The sequence below is a fragment of the Chinchilla lanigera genome, unplaced genomic scaffold (genome assembly GCF_000276665.1).
Source record: "Chinchilla lanigera isolate Chin_1 unplaced genomic scaffold, ChiLan1.0 scaffold00039, whole genome shotgun sequence".
Lineage (NCBI taxonomy): Eukaryota > Metazoa > Chordata > Mammalia > Rodentia > Chinchillidae > Chinchilla > Chinchilla lanigera.
In genome coordinates, this window is record NW_004955440.1 from 13,087,404 (window position 1) to 13,104,765 (window position 17,362).

Here is a 17,362-nt window from a genome sequence, read left to right on the forward strand (position 1 = left end):
GACCTTGCGCTTGCCAGGCAGGCGCTTTTGCCGCTGAGCTAAATCCCCAGCCCCCATTTTTTGATTGAGTCTTTGAATTTTAGAGGCTTGATTTTTTTAATTCTTTATATGCTCTAGATAGATATCTTTTGTCTGAGGCACATTTGGCTAAAATTTTTTCTCAATTAGTGGATTTTATTTTTACCCTGTTAGTGATTTCTTTTGATGTGCAAAAACTTTGCAATAAGATGAGGTCCTAATTGTTGATTCTTTGAAATATTTCCCACACAATTTAGTTTTTCCTCATGAATTCTCTGCCTACTCATGTCTTCAAGATTTCTACCTACTTTCTGCTTGACTATATTTAGTGTTTCTGTTTTAATATTTAGATCTTTAAGCCATTTCACTTTAGTTTGGTGCATGGCAATAGGCATGGGTCTAGTTTTAGTCTTTGGAGTGGGGGAGAGCCAGTTTTTCCAGCACCATTTATTAAAGAGGATATCTTTCTTTCAGTGAACATGTTTGGTCCCTCTGTCAATAATAAGGTGGCAGTTTGTTTGTGGTTGCGGCTGCATCTTCTAGTCTGTTCCATTGATCTTCAGGTTGGTTTTGTTCACTAATATCATGTTGATTTTATAATAGTACCTTTTTAGTATAATTTCAAATCAGAGATTTTAATACCTCCTGCCTTGCCTTTGTTGTCCAAGATTGCTTTAGCAAATATGGGTCTCTTCTAGATCCAGATGAATTTTAGGAATGTGTTCTCCAGATCTGTGATGTATACTAATGGTATTTTCAACAGGATTGCATTGGATCTGTATAACAATTTTGGGGGTATGGCCATTTTCACAATGTTGATTCTTCCTATCCATGAGCAAGGGATGTCTTTCCATTTGGGGAGATTCTCTTTGTTCTCTTTTTCAGCATAGTGTAATTTTCACTGTACAGATCTTTTACTTCTTTTTTTAGATTGATTCCTAAATATTTCAACTTTTTGGATGTCATTGTGAAAGGTATAGTTTCCTTAATTTCACTCTTAGTGTGTTTGTTGTTTGTGTATAGCAATGCTATTGATTTTTGAGTGTTAACTTTGTATCCAGCTGCACTACTGAATATGTTTATAAATTCTAGGATTCTTTTAGTGGAGTTTTGGGGGTCTTCCATGTAGAGTATCATGCCATCTGTGAATAATGATAATTTCTGTGCTTCCTTTCTTATCCTTATTCCTTTTATATCTCTCTCTTGTCTAATTGCTCTGGCTAATGTTTCCAGAACTATATTGAATAGGAGTGGTGAACATCCTTGTCTCATTCCTGATTTTAAAGTGAAAGCTTTCAGTATTGTCCATTTAGTATGATGTTGGCCATTAGTTAGTCATAAATGGCTTTAACCAGCTTGAGGGAAAGTCCCTTCCTCTGTGTTTTCCATCCTATGAGAGTAAAGATTTTCAAAGTAAGTATTGATGATCTTCTAAATTTCTACAGAATCTGTAGTGATTTCACCCCTTTCATTCCTTATCGCATGTACTTCCATTTTTTCTTTCCTTTTTTGATAAGGTTGGCTAAGGATATATTTTATTTATTCTTTCAAAGAACCAACTCTTTAATTCTTTAATTCATTATATTGTTTTTCTTAGTCTCTATTGCATTAATTTCTGCCCTGAGCTTTATAATTTCCTGTCTTTCCTTTCACAATCACTAGCTGCAATGCTGTCTTCAATGTCTGAAATATTATCTTCCCCATACTTCCCCTAACAAGAATATAGTAACCCTCTTTATCTCTTTTGAACATTATCACTTTGAAGTTCACATTATCTGCAAGCAGAATAGGTTCCCCCTGCTTTTTGGGGATTCCTGTCACACAGAGTATTATTTCCCATCCACTGACTTTCAGTCTATGAATTTCCTTTAATGTTAAATGCATTTCTTGTATACAGCATATTGTTGGATTTTGCTTCTTCATCCACTCTGCCAGTCTGTTTCTTTTGATTGGGGAATTGAGGCCATTTACATTACAGCTTATTACTCGTATGTATTCACTTATCTTTGTCATATTATTTTAGCACTATTGGTTCTGTACTTTCTCCCTCTGTTTAATTGCTTACCTTACTTGTGATTCTTGTTGGTCTTGAAATTGTGGTCATTTTTATCTCCTTGTAGAATGTCCTTCAGTACTCTCTGTAGAGTTGACTTGGTGGCCCTGAATTTCTTCAGCTGATCTTTGTCATGGAAGTATAATATTTCTCCATCAATTTTGAAAGATAGTTTTGTAAGGTATAGCAGTCTAGGGAAGTGCTTTTCTTTTAAGCCCTGAAATACTTCACTCCAACCTCTTTTTGACTTGATGATTTGTGTTGAGAAGTCTGCCATAGTTATGATGGGTTTTCCTTCATTGGTGATCTGTTTCTTTTCTCTAACAGCTTTTAATATTCTGTTCTTTTGATAAATTTCTGAGATGTTGAGTATTATGTGACTGAGTGTAGATTTATTTTGGTTATGGCTAATTAGAGTTCTACATGCCTCACTTACTGTATGTCAGTTTCAGCTCCCATGTTTGGGAAATTTTCTGCTATTACTTCTGCAAATTGTCTTTTTATGTCATTCATGTTGCCTCTTGCTATTTCATTCACATCTTTCAGTCTTATATTATTTTTCTTTACTTCATATTGCAGCTGTTGAATTGCTATCTGCTGATTCCTTGCAATTTTTAAGAGATCTTTTCTTTCATGATCACTAGCTGCAATGCTTCCTTCAAGGTGAGAAAGTTTATCTCCCATTGTTCAAGCAGTTTTGCCAGCTTTCAATGAAATTTTTAATTTCCTGAATATCCCTTTGAATCTGTTTCATTCATCCTAATTCTTTCCTATATTGTTCATTCTAGGTTTCCATCACTTTTCTTTGCTCCTCTATTTTTTTTAATCTATGTCTTCTTTTGATATGCTAAGCAATTCTTTCATTATGTTTGCGATTTCTTTTTCACTGGAGTGATTATTTCTGATCTGATTTCCTCTATCTCCTGATATAGTTGATTCTTTAGTTCAGTTGCTATCATTTCAGAAAATTCAGGTGTATGACTTCCATATTCTTCCATGTTGGTATTTCCTGGACTTGTTCTGGGTGCAGTGGAGGGCTGAGATTGCATTTTGCTCTTTCTTTTTGTAATTTTCAAAACTTGCTAAGTTTCTGGGGATTTAGGGTCATTCCTACAATGGTGGCAGGTGGCTCAGCATGGGGTTTTTGGTTCCTAGAAAGCAAACCAAATGTTCCTGTAACCCAGGATCTTTCCCACGATCACAGCAGGGGATAGAGCAAGGAGTCTCGGACTCCCAGAAGGGTCACTGAGGCTTCCTGGGACCCAGGGTCTTACCTTGATTGGCAGCAGGGATGGAGTGAGGGGTCTTGGTCTCACAGACAGTTCACTAACACTTTCACTGATAGACACTTTCCAATGATGGCAGCAAGAGTGGGACCAGGGGTCCTGGGCTCCCAATATCTCACCAAGTCTTCCCAGAGCCAAGGGTGCTTCCCATGGCAGTGGGTGGGGGGCAGAGCCAGAGGTCCCAGGCTGTCAGACAGCTCACCAAGAATTCCCAGTCCAAGGCACCTTCCTGTGATGTGAAGGATTAATACAGGGAAAATATTGAAAAATTGCCACCCAGTTGAACAATTGCTGCCTATATTTTGGAGGCTTCATCAAGAAAACACTGGCAAATGTGATACAAAAGAGAAGAATCTAGGTTTGGAGTCTGAGCATTTGGGTGAAGGCTGATGTAAGATAGCAGATGCATGGGCTACCCAATCTTTCCTCCCAACTTTCAGGAGAGTTACCACTTGCCCCATCCTCTGTGATTGTCGAGTGTTTATTATTGATAGTTAAACCACTCTGCAGAAATTTATTTCAGCTATAAATGACCACTTTGGTGATAATTGAACATCCTCCACAAATAAGCTTCCATATGAAGACTGGTCAATCAGGGGCTAAAAAAATTTGGTCCTTAAAATGTGAGATGAAATTAAAAACTCTAAAGTGCCACCTTATCTACAAAGTACCCATTGCACATTTATTGTAAAATACATATTCAGCTATTTTCTCTGCTCATTTTTGTTTCCCACTTCCTTAATAATTTTCTCCCAGAGAATTCCTACAATAACTTCCTTTACACAAGACCATACTTCAGAATCTATGTCCAGTGTATCCAAGTTAAGACAACTTTTATTAGTTATGATCTTACAGATAGAACCAATAATAGAATTTTGAAACTAAATCACCAACTATTAGGGTGAGGATAAGAAATCCCTTCATTGTTAGACATCTATGGCTGTTGGAGCATGGTGTAGTTAGTCTACTGTTAAAATTGCCACAGTTGATGAGCTGGAATGTGAAACTCATAGAAGCGTATACATAAATTGAGGCAATAACTCAAATGATAAACAGGCTCAAAACTGGTTTTGCATGGATCTTTTGGAAAATTCAATGAACTCATAAAGTTAAATGACTGCTAGCTGAAAAAATAAAACATAAAATCTTGGAAACATTTTTTGGAGGAATATAAAAGTTTCCCTTTACTTCAAGTAAACGATAGAAAAAGTGAAAACCAAACTCAGATTTAGAAAAATTATCAGTGTCTAGTGAAGACTCCATTCCCAAACATGGTAAATCTGATAAATATGGTGTCTGTTAAAGAAAACAAGACAATCTGAAAGATATGAGGGGACTCTACTAGTGAATTTCTCATTGCTGGGACAAGACATTTGACATTCATAACTTAAACGAAGGGTGATTTATTTCAGCTAATAGGTTATTCTACAGATGGTTTCTGACAAGGCAGAAATAGCATGGTGAAAGGGCATTGCAGAAGAAAGCTGCTCAGCCATGGTAGACTGGAAGTGGGTAGCAAAGAGAGAATCCAGGGACAAGAATACATCCATCCAGGTGATGTCCCCAGTTATAGAACAGGCCCAACCTACCTACTACCAGTACGTTTAGCTACTCAACTCATCAATGGATAAGTTCACTGATGAGCAAGGCACCCCCATGATTCAATCACTTTCTAAATACAGGAAATATTTGGGAGATCTTTTAGTTCGAAATCATAACATTTTGACCCTCAAAAATGCACAGCTATCTCATTATGTCCAATGAATCTTTGTCGTAATCAGTACTTATTGTCATAGGCTTCACAGTTCCAATATTTCTGTAATGCACAAATCCAAAGTTTCCTCTGGTTTTTAAGGAAAACACTTACTTGTGAGTCCTGCAAAAATAAAAAAGAAAGTTAAATATTTCCAACATATAATGGGTAGGGTAAACATTTGCCTTCCAAAACAGAGGAATAGGGGAATAGAAAGGAGTCAAACCAAAACAAGAACAAAATCCACACAGGAAAACTTTAAATTTTACAACTCCAAATCTATCATCCAAGGAAGGCTGTGGTGAGAGCTGAGCTCCAAAGCTTGGAGCAGCCCTGATCCTATGTCCTTACCCATTGTATTTCACCTGGCCTCTCGTATATGGTGGCTCTGCTCCCTACCTGTGGCTTTCCTCAGCAGATGATTCATAGCCCTGCTACCTCCAAATTCTTAGGGTCTCCACTGCACCCTTGCCTTCCCTCTTACAGTTTTATGCACTGCCTCCTCAAGGGCACATTGGCTGGTCTCAAAGGTCTTCTTCTGAAATATGTTTGTTAGTTAGGCCTCCACATGGTTTAGGGGAGGGAATATTCTAACCTCTGAGTGCCTGTTGAATGATTGCGTGAGTGTTTGTAACGATGACAAAAATAATATGATACTCCATCTGCGCTCCATGGTAAGGAGTTGGACTTCTCTCTCCCAACTACAGAGCTTGATTGGGCCCCAACCTCTGGTTCCTTGGACATGTCTAATAAGGACAAAATGAAGAACCTACTGATGCTTCTCTTTAGTCTTGACAGTTCCAGAATTGCCAAGGGGCAAGCAGTCAGGAGAGTTCTAAATGGTCTCTCTCTGAGGGAAACCCACTCTTTGTCTGTTGCTCCATCATTCAAGGGTACACAAAACACATGTAGGGTGGCAGAAGTGGGAATTAATTAGTCAAAAGCCGAGGTCCCTAACTACAGGAAAAATGGCTTTTCTGGTGATTATAGAATTAAAATGAAATCAAACAACCCCCATGTCTCAAAGAAAAAAACAGTTGGGGGGAAGAAGCCTACTCTTCCTGAGAATTGTGCCTTGGCAGATGAACCACCCCCTATAAGCAACAGTTGCTGCCAGCCCTCCAAGAGTTCATCTGTTACCATGCTGGACCTCCTCTCCCCCTCTCCCTGCTCTGGAATCATCTACTCAGTTCCAACCACAAGTCCTTCTATTGAACTCCAGAGAGTCCAGTCATTGTCTGTGTTCAACCACAGAGACCTCCCAAACCTTCTGCTTCATGGGTACTGTTACATGACTACTCTGGTCAGAAGGCATCATCTAACACCTACCTGAGATGACTGCCAGCAATTACTTTGCACTGCATTCTACACAGAAGCATTGCCACATTTGGATTGAGAAAAAAATTAGACTTTCAGCTCTGACAAATGGGTTGCCATCGTCTTTCCCAAAGGTTACTCCATCTAGGAGCAAAAAGAACCAAAGTAACCCAGTGGAGTGCCTCTCAAAGGCATCAAAGAGGGGGGCAAAATGCTTAACAATATGTCAAAAGTTATTACTATTACCTTGAGGCCTGATGAGCCCTTATTAATATGCAAGTTATAAGGGCCATGGATGCTAAAAAATTAAACACTCATTCAGACTAAAATTCTAGGACTCTCAAAAGCTTCAGCCTGGATCACATGACAACCCTTTCGTCGGTGTGAAGGGCTCAGATGAGGCCAGACTGGGCTCCCTTGTTCCTGATAGACAATGGAACAGAACTTTCTGCCTTCAAAAGTCCCCTCCTCAGAAGAAGGTTACCATTACTGGGGCAAGTAGAACTCTTGCCTCTCACTCCTCTGCCAGGCACAAACTTACATCCTGGGAGGCACAAAGCAGGAATTCCTCTATATGCCTTAAATTCCTCATACCACTTCTGAAAAGAGATCTCCTCTTCAAGTTAAAGGCACCAAGTCAGTAAGCCTCCCTCTTCTATAACCCTGCATCAACCTGAGATATAACAGCAATTCTGAAATTCTAAAAGCTCTTCTCCTAGAGGTATGAGATGAACACTCCCCTCCAGGCCTGGCCATCAGCTGCTCCCATATCCTATGTCATGGGAAGCACAAACAGCCATCCAGCCACACATTGGCCACCTAAAGCAGTTTGAGATGTTGATAGACTGTTAAAATGCCCAATTGGGATTACCTGTCAGTGCAAGATCTTTGTGCTGTCAACAAAGCAGCCATCACCTCCCACTCCATGGTTCCCAACCCACACAACCTTCTTGCACTGCTATCTCCAAATGCCACATGGTTTACATGTCTAGATTTAAAGGATGCCTTCTTCTTCTTGTGGGTTGCTCCCATAAGAAGATCCTGAAACAGAACAAAAAACCCAGCTCACTTGGATTGAATTGCCATAAGGGTTTGAGAACTTTCCCACTATTTGGGGTGAAGCTATAGCAACAGATTTGGCCAAGTATTCTATATCCCATCCAGCTGTATATCTCTGGGACACCCTGTTGTGCTTGCTATTACCGTCCCCTAGAAAAGAATGCTGATTTTAAAACTCATTTCATGGCAACCCCCACCTGATTTAAACAGTACCTCATGGCACAAGAGGCTCAACTAGAAATTAAACTACACATCCAGAGGCTTCAAAACTACAAAATGTTTATAGGCTGACAAATTGCTAAAATATATCTCTTCTGCCTGTAAAGAAACCCAGTGGGGAATATTGCTCAGTTCAAGATCTCAGAGCTGTCAACACTTCAGTCTTCTACCCACAGCTTACTGGTACACCTGCCTGGGCCTAAAAAGTGCCTGCTTCTGCCTTTGATTAGCTCCTGTCAGAGAGCCTCTCTTCGGCTTTAAATAAAAACCCCAAGTTCTAAACTCAAATGTTAACTGACCTGGACTCAACTTCCCAGGGGTTTGTTTATCCTCTTTTGAGAAGCCCACACAGCTGACCTCTTTAGTTTCCCAGAACAAGTTATCACTGCACTCCTGATTAATGACAAAAAAGCTTCCTTCTGGAAAGACACAAAGGCTCTGCTGCAATATCTGGCAGAAAATGGCTACAAAGTTCCTTGGGAAAAGGCATAAATACACAAATGACATGTGGCTACAAAGATGCTTTGTCAGACTGTCAGCCCCTGAGACCACTCAATGGTCTATGCAGTAATGAAGGGCTGCCTTCTCCCTTTGCCTTCGTGCTCTAACACCCACTGCCCTTCTGATCAAGATAACTGAGAGGCTTGTTTTAGGCCAAGAACTAACTGTCCAGGTGCCACATGCTGTACTGGACCAAGGGACATTGCTGGCTCTCCAACAGCTGGGTCACGCAGTACCAAGGACTCTTATACAGAAATCCTTGCCTGACGCTTGTGGCAATAAACTACTCAGTCTTATCATGTACAGCCCACCAAGCTGGACCCACCAGACCATGAATGCCTAGCACTGACTGATGAACTTCTCTTCAGCTGAGTAGACTTAAACATGGATCCTCTGACAGATGCTGAGTACACCCTGTTTACAGATGGAAGTAGCTCTGTTAGGATTGGTGACTGACAAACTAGATATGCTGTGTTCACCTTGGACAAAGTTATTTTGGCTGAAGCTTTCCTACAAGGATGGTCTGCTGCACTCAAGACAATCCAGTTTAGAGTCCTAAGCCCCCTCCAGGGATCCAATCAACTGAAACATCACTTTTTAAACATACATAAATAGACTTCACTAAAGTAAAGTCTTAAAAGGTGTTTATATACACATATTCTGTTGGTGTTTATGTACACATATTCAGACTGGTCCAAGGCATTCCCTACTTAAGATGAGAGGATACAAAAGTTTATAGGATCCTGCTGTAAAAAAAAAATTCCTATATATGGCCTACCCTTGCTAGAAATGATAATGGGCCTACATTTAGCAGAAATAACTCAAAAACTAGCAGAACTATTAAAGATTGAATAAAACTACATACAGCATACAGGCCACAGAAGTCTAAAAAAGTTGAGAAAAAAAATACCTCTACAGAAATAACTTGTAATGAGCTCCATAAAAGTTTAACTGACCAGCTATACCTGTAGACACTGCTACACACATGTATAATCCAAGTGCATATTAATTGCCTCTACAGCACTTACAGTTTCAGAAATCTAACCTGAGAACCACCATTCCAGAGTCCTGCTGAAAAGAGCCCATCCAGATCACTTTTGCAGAGCTTTTCTCGGCCAGACAGCTTCTCTGAAGCTCACTCTGAAGAGATGATGCACTCAAATCCCTGCGCTGGTCACTCCAGATGCAGACCAGTGCACACAGAGGTGAAGCCTGAGGGCACTGTTCACAGGCTTGCTCCACACCTCAATTCACTATTCCCCTTGATTTTTGTGCCTTTTCAGGCTGCTTACCTAAGTCCCTGCTTCAGTTTATATATGTATTTGATATTATATTGTATTTTCACCTTAGCTCCATGGATGATTGCCCCAAGAAAATAGAAAATAGCCAGTAGAACCCTTACAAATGACAGAGATTTGATGAGCATCCAAGGCACATTGGACACTCTTCTAGATCAGATTTCCGCTTCACTCATTTGTCAGAGTTAACTTAGGGAGAAACTCTATAATAAGAGAAACAAATCACAAACTCCTGGTGGAAAAACTTTCAGTCTTGGGGACCTTGACTAGGGCCCATCCTAAGACCACTGACAGCCCTAATGTTGCTGCTTTTAGTTGAGCCTTGTCTCAAAAGTGTTGGGAGAGGCTGGAGCTGTAAAGTGGTCATATATGTGAGGGTGAGACAGAGCCAGAGTTGCTGAAGCAGCTCAAGCTACCTCAGTCTTGAGAAAAACATACTCCCTGAACAATTACAGTCATTAGTCACTAGGCAACATTACCTCTCTCATGATACTAACTTTGCAAGCATATAAATAAATGCCCCTACTGTTGAATTTAGGTCCTCTTGCTGATCAGGAAAGAGATCACCTCCACCTGACCCAACTCTTGTCTCTTGTCTTTATTTTCCTCATACCTACCACTGTTCCTCTTCACGATACAACAAAAGACCAATGATATCTGCTACACAAATGATCATATGACTATGCTGTGTGTGGTGGTGCATGCCTGTAATCCCAGCTCTTGGGAGGCTGAGACAGGAGGATCATTGTGACTTCAAGACCAGCCTGGGCTACAAAGTGAGCTCAAGACCAACATGAACTGCATAGTGAGACCCTATCTCAAAAAGACAAAAACAAACAAACAACAACAACAAAAAAAACCCAGGTCATGTGAAACATGCCCAGCAAGGGTTTGCCAGCAAGGTAAAAGAGAGGGTAAATATAGCAGAAAATGCCCCCCAACCAGTCTGTTAGTTGCCCAGGTAACAGTTCCTGTTAGAGTTTCCTGTTACTTCCATTTCTTAGAAAAGGCTGGTTACTGTGATGCATAGCTGATGACTATGGTGCATATTATAATAGTCAATCAAAGACAGCTTGGTACTTCTATCTCTGTACTTCCCCTTTACAACTCTATAAAAACCTCCCTCTCTGGACCTTTGAGGATTGACATTTTTATAAAGATTGATTCCTTGTCAGTGCCTGTTGATGTAAAATAAATCTGCCTCCAAACCCTGGGTGACGTTTCCAGTGTTTCTGCTTGCCATTCAATGTGAAAATACAGGGACGCCTGAAAAAATGAGAGATGACAGCAGCCACATGAAAATCATTTAAGAAAACCAAACACCTAGTGGAAAGCCAGTAACATATGTGAGCAGACAGTTTACAGAACAAGAAAATTAAACATACAATAAATATATAAAAGAACTGCAATCAAGAAATTATCCAGAATCATAATTAAAGAAATGTAAATATAGAACCATATTTCACTTATTTTGTAAGCAAAATTTAGTTTGTAAGCAAAATAACACTACCAATTACTAATTTTGAGAGAGTTTGTAAAACTTTCAGGAATAAAACCAAGCAAGAGCTATAAAAACTATAAATTAAAAATAAAGGCACCCTGCTGTCTCACTCAAAATATTAAAGCCATAGAAATATTTTCTTCAGATTCATGTCTAAAATGTTCATTAAAAGATGTTTATAACAGATAAAGCTACATATATGCAACCATAGATATTATTCTGGTTATAAAAATGTTGGAAAATACACTTCTTATGGGTGTTTAACTATTATCCCCAATTTATACGTTAAAAATTAATACTCATGGCCACAGAATGTAACTATATTTGGAAAGAAAAACATTAAACAATGATTCAGTTAAATAATTAATTCAGTAACTTAACCCAATATAATTGATCCCTTATGAAAACTGGAAGTTGGGACACAGACCACATAGAGAGATGCCTATGTAAGGACACAAGAAGAAAGTGGTTATTTGCCATCATGGAAGAGAGGGCTCGGAAGAAATGTGTGGTGGATTGACAACTGGTGGTCAGCTTGTAACACCTAGCTGAACTGAACTAGCAGGGTGCTGGGTGTGGGAGGCTCACCTGAGGACTGTTGCTGGTAGCATAAGAGGCAGAGCCAAGAAGAAGAGAGTCTATTGTGAACTGGTAGAAGCTGTTAGGAAGCTGTTAGGGAGCTGCTGGCTCTCTTGGGCTATTCTGCTGGAGGACCTTGTCATGCTGGCTTTCCTCATGAGCTTGGTTGTTCTACCAGAGAGGGGCTCAGCACCTTGTTGTCACTGAGAATGGCTACAGTTCACTGAGGGAACTGTAGTCCTCACTTTGAGCATTGCTTTCTGGCTCCAGAGGGGAAGATGGTGCACTGCTCAGTCTCCTGGAGAAGCTTGTCACGTTGGCTTTCCTAATGGGAACTCGGCTTTCCTCATCATCGGAGGAGCTCAGGACCTCATTGTTGCTGAGGGTGGTTGTGATACTTTTCAGGAGAGCTCTGGTTCTTGCTTTGAATGTTGCTTCCTGGCTCCAGTTCAGATCCCTCCGCCTGCTGGCACAGATCCTTCGTCCTGCTGGCAGAGACTGTCTAGCTTCCAACACTGTCATATGGGCTTTCCCAGTGCATATCCATGAAATAGGCCTTCATGAGACATTGTCATGGGTTCTCAGCCTCCAGTTGGACTTGTGGGAGGCATTGTTATGAGCTGTAGATCTTCAGCTGGATTCATATAGGACATTACCATGGGATCCAGGCCCTCAGCTGGATTCTTTGGTTTTTAGCATGTGGACAGATTTCCTGCACTCTCTTTTATATATGATTCTTTGGGAGACTGTTATAAAAAAATCCTATAAAATGTATGTCCTGTATCATATTGTTTTCCCCTGCAAAAGCCCAAATCATGACAAAAGCAAACCCGTTAAAAGAGTTTAGAATTATTTTTAAAATGTTCGAGGAAGGTTTGCATGAAGCTGGGTCTAAAGCGCTGAGGAAGGCACGTTTGGCACTGCCCTTTTGAGGTAGGATGAGAAGTTATATGGGTCTGAGATTCAGCAGAGACGCAATGTATCCATTAGGCAGTGGCAGGACAGTGCCTTGGCCTAAAGTTTTTCAGAAGTCTATGAGAATGCCTTGATAGATTTTAAAGTGAGAAGAAAAATGCACTTTCAGATCAAAGATAACATTTTGTATATAAAATTAATTTTTATTTGTATTTGCAGTACTGAGGATTGAACCCACACTGAATTACATACACACACTTTTTTTATATTTTTATTAATATATGCTTGCAGTACGAAATGATTACATTCATTGTGAGAACTTGGTAAAAAATATTTTAATTCTTATTACCTTCCCTTTCTCATTCCTGTCTTCTACTTACCCTCTATTTGTTGGACCCTTTTTCTTTGAGATGTTTCCTTGTTTCCTATTATATATCTTTCATTTTGCTAGAGAATTTATTATACTTTGGATTTCTCATATGAGGAGAAACAACATCATATTTAATATTGTATGCCTGATTTATTTCACTTAACCTTATGATTTTCAAGTGCACCCATTTTCCTAAAAAAATAACTCAAACTTACCCTTCTTTATAGCAGAGTAGTGCTCTGTTGTGTGTAAAGAACATATTTTCATTATCCGCTTAACTGTTGATGGACATATAGACCATTCCCAGGTATTAGTATTGTGAGTTATGCCATCAATATGGGTATTCATATATCATTAAAATGTGATGTCGTTATCTCTTTGGAGAAGATACCTAGAAAGGGAATAGCTAGCTCAAAATGATTTCTATTTTAGTTTTTTTAAAGAATCCCCATACTATTTTCCATAGTGATTGTACTAGTTTTGATTCTCACCAACAATTCTGAAGCCCCCCCCCCATGCTGGCCAAAAATAGTTATTATTTGATTTCTTGATAATAGCCATTCTTTTTGGAGTAAGATGGACTCTTAATACAGTTTTAATTTGCATTTATTTAATGGCCAAAGATGTTGTACATTTTTTCATGTATTTATTGGCTATTTTTACTTCTTCTGAGAAGTGTTTATTCTCTTTTGTAGTCCATTTTATATTTTGGGAAGTCTTGGCTCTTTATATATTCTAGATGTTAGTCCTCTGTCCATGGAATAGATGAAATATTTTCTCATTCTGTAAATTATCTCCTCACTCTGTTGGTTGTTTTCTTGGTTGTGCAGAAGCTTCTTACTTTGATATGATCCCACATATTTATTCTTGATAATGTTTCTTGTGCAATTAGGGTTCTTTTCAGAAACCTAGGGTTTTTTCCTTGCTTATGCCTGTGACTTACATGATGTTACATATTATTTCTTCCAGCAGTGTTTCTATTTTAATATTTAAATTTTATCCATTTTGAATTTAGTTTAGTACATGATGTGACATATGCTTCCTAGCTTCACTTTCTTGCGTGTATATAGCTGGTTTTCACTGTACCATTTTCTAAAGAGGCTATTTTTCCCCCATCCTAAGTTTTTGGCCTCTTTTTCAAAGATCATATGCCTGCGTGTTCCTAGGGTTGTTCCTGCACCCTCTACTCTATTCCATGGATCTACATGTCTGTTTCCCTTTCAATTCATTGAAGAGGTTGAAGAGGATGAAAGTATGTCCTCCTTAAAGTTCCTGTGGATCCTCCTGGCCCTGGATTTTTCTTAGCTGGTAAATGTTTTTCATTATTGGCCCAACGTCATTGCTTGTTTTGGGATTTTTAAGTTTTTGTTTCCTTTTGGTTTAGTTTTAATTGTTAATTCATATATGATTAAGAATCCATCCATTTTTTTCAAGCTTCTCCAATACTCTGGAGTGCAATTTTCCATTGTAGTTACTAATAATACTGTGCATTTCACCAATGTTTATTGTGACATTGCCTTTTTCACCCTAATTGTATTAAAGTTGGATTTTTCTTCTTTTGTTAAGTTTCATTCTTTCAAAGGGTCACCTCTTTGATTCACTGATTCTTTGTAATGTTTTTTAAGTTTCAAGTTTGTTAATTCCCACTCTGGTATGTGTGATTTCTTTCCTTCCAGTAGGTTTGGATCTGTGCTGTTCTTGTTCTTCTAGGGTCTTTAGGTGCATTAACAGATATTATTTTTATTTTTCAGGTGATTTTCTTTTTTAACACATATTTGCAGTACACAGTGTGTGCATACCTTGTGAAGCATTGGTAAATGTATATAATACATCCCAGTTCCTTTTCACATCCCCTTTTTTCCCCTTCCCTCCCTTAATCCCTTTCCCCTTTGAAAAACATCTACGCATCTCCCTCCTCCCTATACCTATATTTTCCTTTGCTCTTTACTGATACTTTGAGTTTCTCATATAAGAAAAACCATACAATATTTTACACTTGTGTGTCTGTAATAGCATAGAAAACAGACTCAGACAATCACAGGTTAAAGATAATAAAGGGCAGAATCTAAGGACATCTGGTATGAACAACAGAAAAAAATTAATGCACAGAACATAAGAACCTACAAGACAAAATAAATGATTTGACATATGGATAACTGGAACTTTCAAAATTAACAGGAAGAAAACACATCAGAAAAATATTTGAAGAAATAAACAACAAAAATTTCTCAATTTTCAACAGATTTAAAAAAACAAAACATATAAATTTGATGAAATTGTCCTAGGCATTTAATCTTCCAATTTCCCAAATCCATTGTGTATAAATATATCAGCCAAACAGAAATAGTATATTGTATGCAAAGGAATGATATCTAAGCTGGCACCTTGTCGGAAGAGGTACAGTATAATTGAGGTCAGGGTTAAGGAGTTTCCTTTCACTCTGGCAAAATGAAATTCTAGAAAGGCCTCTTTGAGAGAAGTGTTCATGGCGCAGGCGGGGTGAGAAGCCAGAATGCAGTGAATTGAACGTTGCCTTGTTTCTTAAATGACATATGAAACAGTACTTGAAAGCAGAATTATTTAAGCATCATAATAGAGGTGACAAATGGAGATGTAGACCGGCATTTACTTAAGGTGCTATTGCATGTAGCTCGGACGTAGAAGGAATATTCTGAAGTGCAGCAGTCACAACTGCCACATTAATGTGACTTCCTTTATCTAAAGCTCTCACAAGTAACACACTGGCCCTCCTTGTCAGCTGCTGAAAAGTAAGGGCACAGACCCAGTGATTCAACAGGGTATGTTACCAAAAGCTATTAGAAAAGGGGAATAAAATCCATATAATACACTGAGCGACATTGTGAAGAATTTAACAATGACGAGGAAGCTTTCAATTTCCCTCATTATTGTGTTAATGACCAGGATTTTTCTCATCCAATAATTGTAGAGAAAGTCACATTTACTGATCTCACCTGTATATTACTGAGAAATGGTCTGTAGGAGGATGACTGACATAACTAAGATGCTGAAAGTCCTAAGCTTCATGGTGCTTTAACTGGCACTTTCATTTGGGTTATAACAAAAATCTCATTTACTGCTATAAGCAGAAAATATAGTTGCACCACTTTCTTGTTTTATATCACAAGATAATAACATATAAGATATGTTTTAAAGAAACAAAGACTTATTTTTATGCATCTCATTTATTACAAAAGATCCAATTAATTGTTTAGTTACAGACTGAAATACTATAGAAAATAGTAATAGGAACAAAATAATATTTAAGAAATGTCTAACACTTGGTATTCCATCTTTGATTATCTTTAATGATGAAAGTATTAAAGCAAGTGCAGGTATTACATTTATTTACATTGAAAAGAGGAAAATTATCAAAACTTGAAGTGGCTCAGTAACTGAATTTTATACATAAAATTTTATGTGGGGTAAGCTAAAACTGCTGATTGTTAGTGCTATAGGATCTCAAATAAACCATTATTATTCATTTCTTCTCTTTGTCATTGAAATATTTTACTCCTATACTCACTTTCAAATATTCTTCAGAAGATGACAACATACTTTCAACTGAGAAAATTCTTATTCATATTTCAAAGAGGCAAGCCAAAGGTCATAAAAACTGTCCTAGGAAAGAAGTAAATACACCATCAAGTAGCACAAATTAATTAGAAGAAAAATCCAGAAGTGCTTATATCTAACAAGGTTATAAAAGTCACACTAGTAAACTAAAATTACATTGGTAAGAGTATGACCCTAGCATGGATTTGTTTTATTTTGAAAAGCAGAATGGAGAAACAGTAGTAGATCTTTTAATCAGAGGCATTTTATGATTCATTTTATTTATTAAACAATTCAAATTTTGGGGTTTGCAAAGGACATAATACAAATTCTAAATCCAACTGTTTTCTAAATGTTAATAACTTATTATTGTAGGTAAATTGCAACCCAAAAGATACTACTTAACTCATTTCTTTAGTGACTCCAACCATATTTAATGAGGTCTTTGCAATATAAAAGGTCTAAAAACTAATAATGTTCATGTTTATGCTACCTTATTTGGGTGATCTTTCTGAATGAGTATCCAGGTGAGTTCTCAATTACCTTACTTATCAGTAAATAAACACATATTTAAAATTTGATGGGATCTTTATCCACCTTTCACTATCCTCTTAAGATGTCAGGAGACCTACTAATGTCCTGTAGTATTTATAATGAAAGGAAAAGTATGAGATTCATTACAAGCATCTGAGTCCAACCGAAAAGTGAAAATCACACAGTATTTTGAACAGCCAAAATTTAATATAGAAGAGTATTAACAGGAGATTAGAACAATAAAGAATTGTCTAGGAAGCTAATGAGATGTATAAGAAATAAAGAAACCACACAGATAGAGAATGATAACTAATCCTAGGGCTGAGACAGAACATCCAAGCAAAGTGGAAAACTTCACTCCTACCCCAGTCGGACTAAGACTGAAA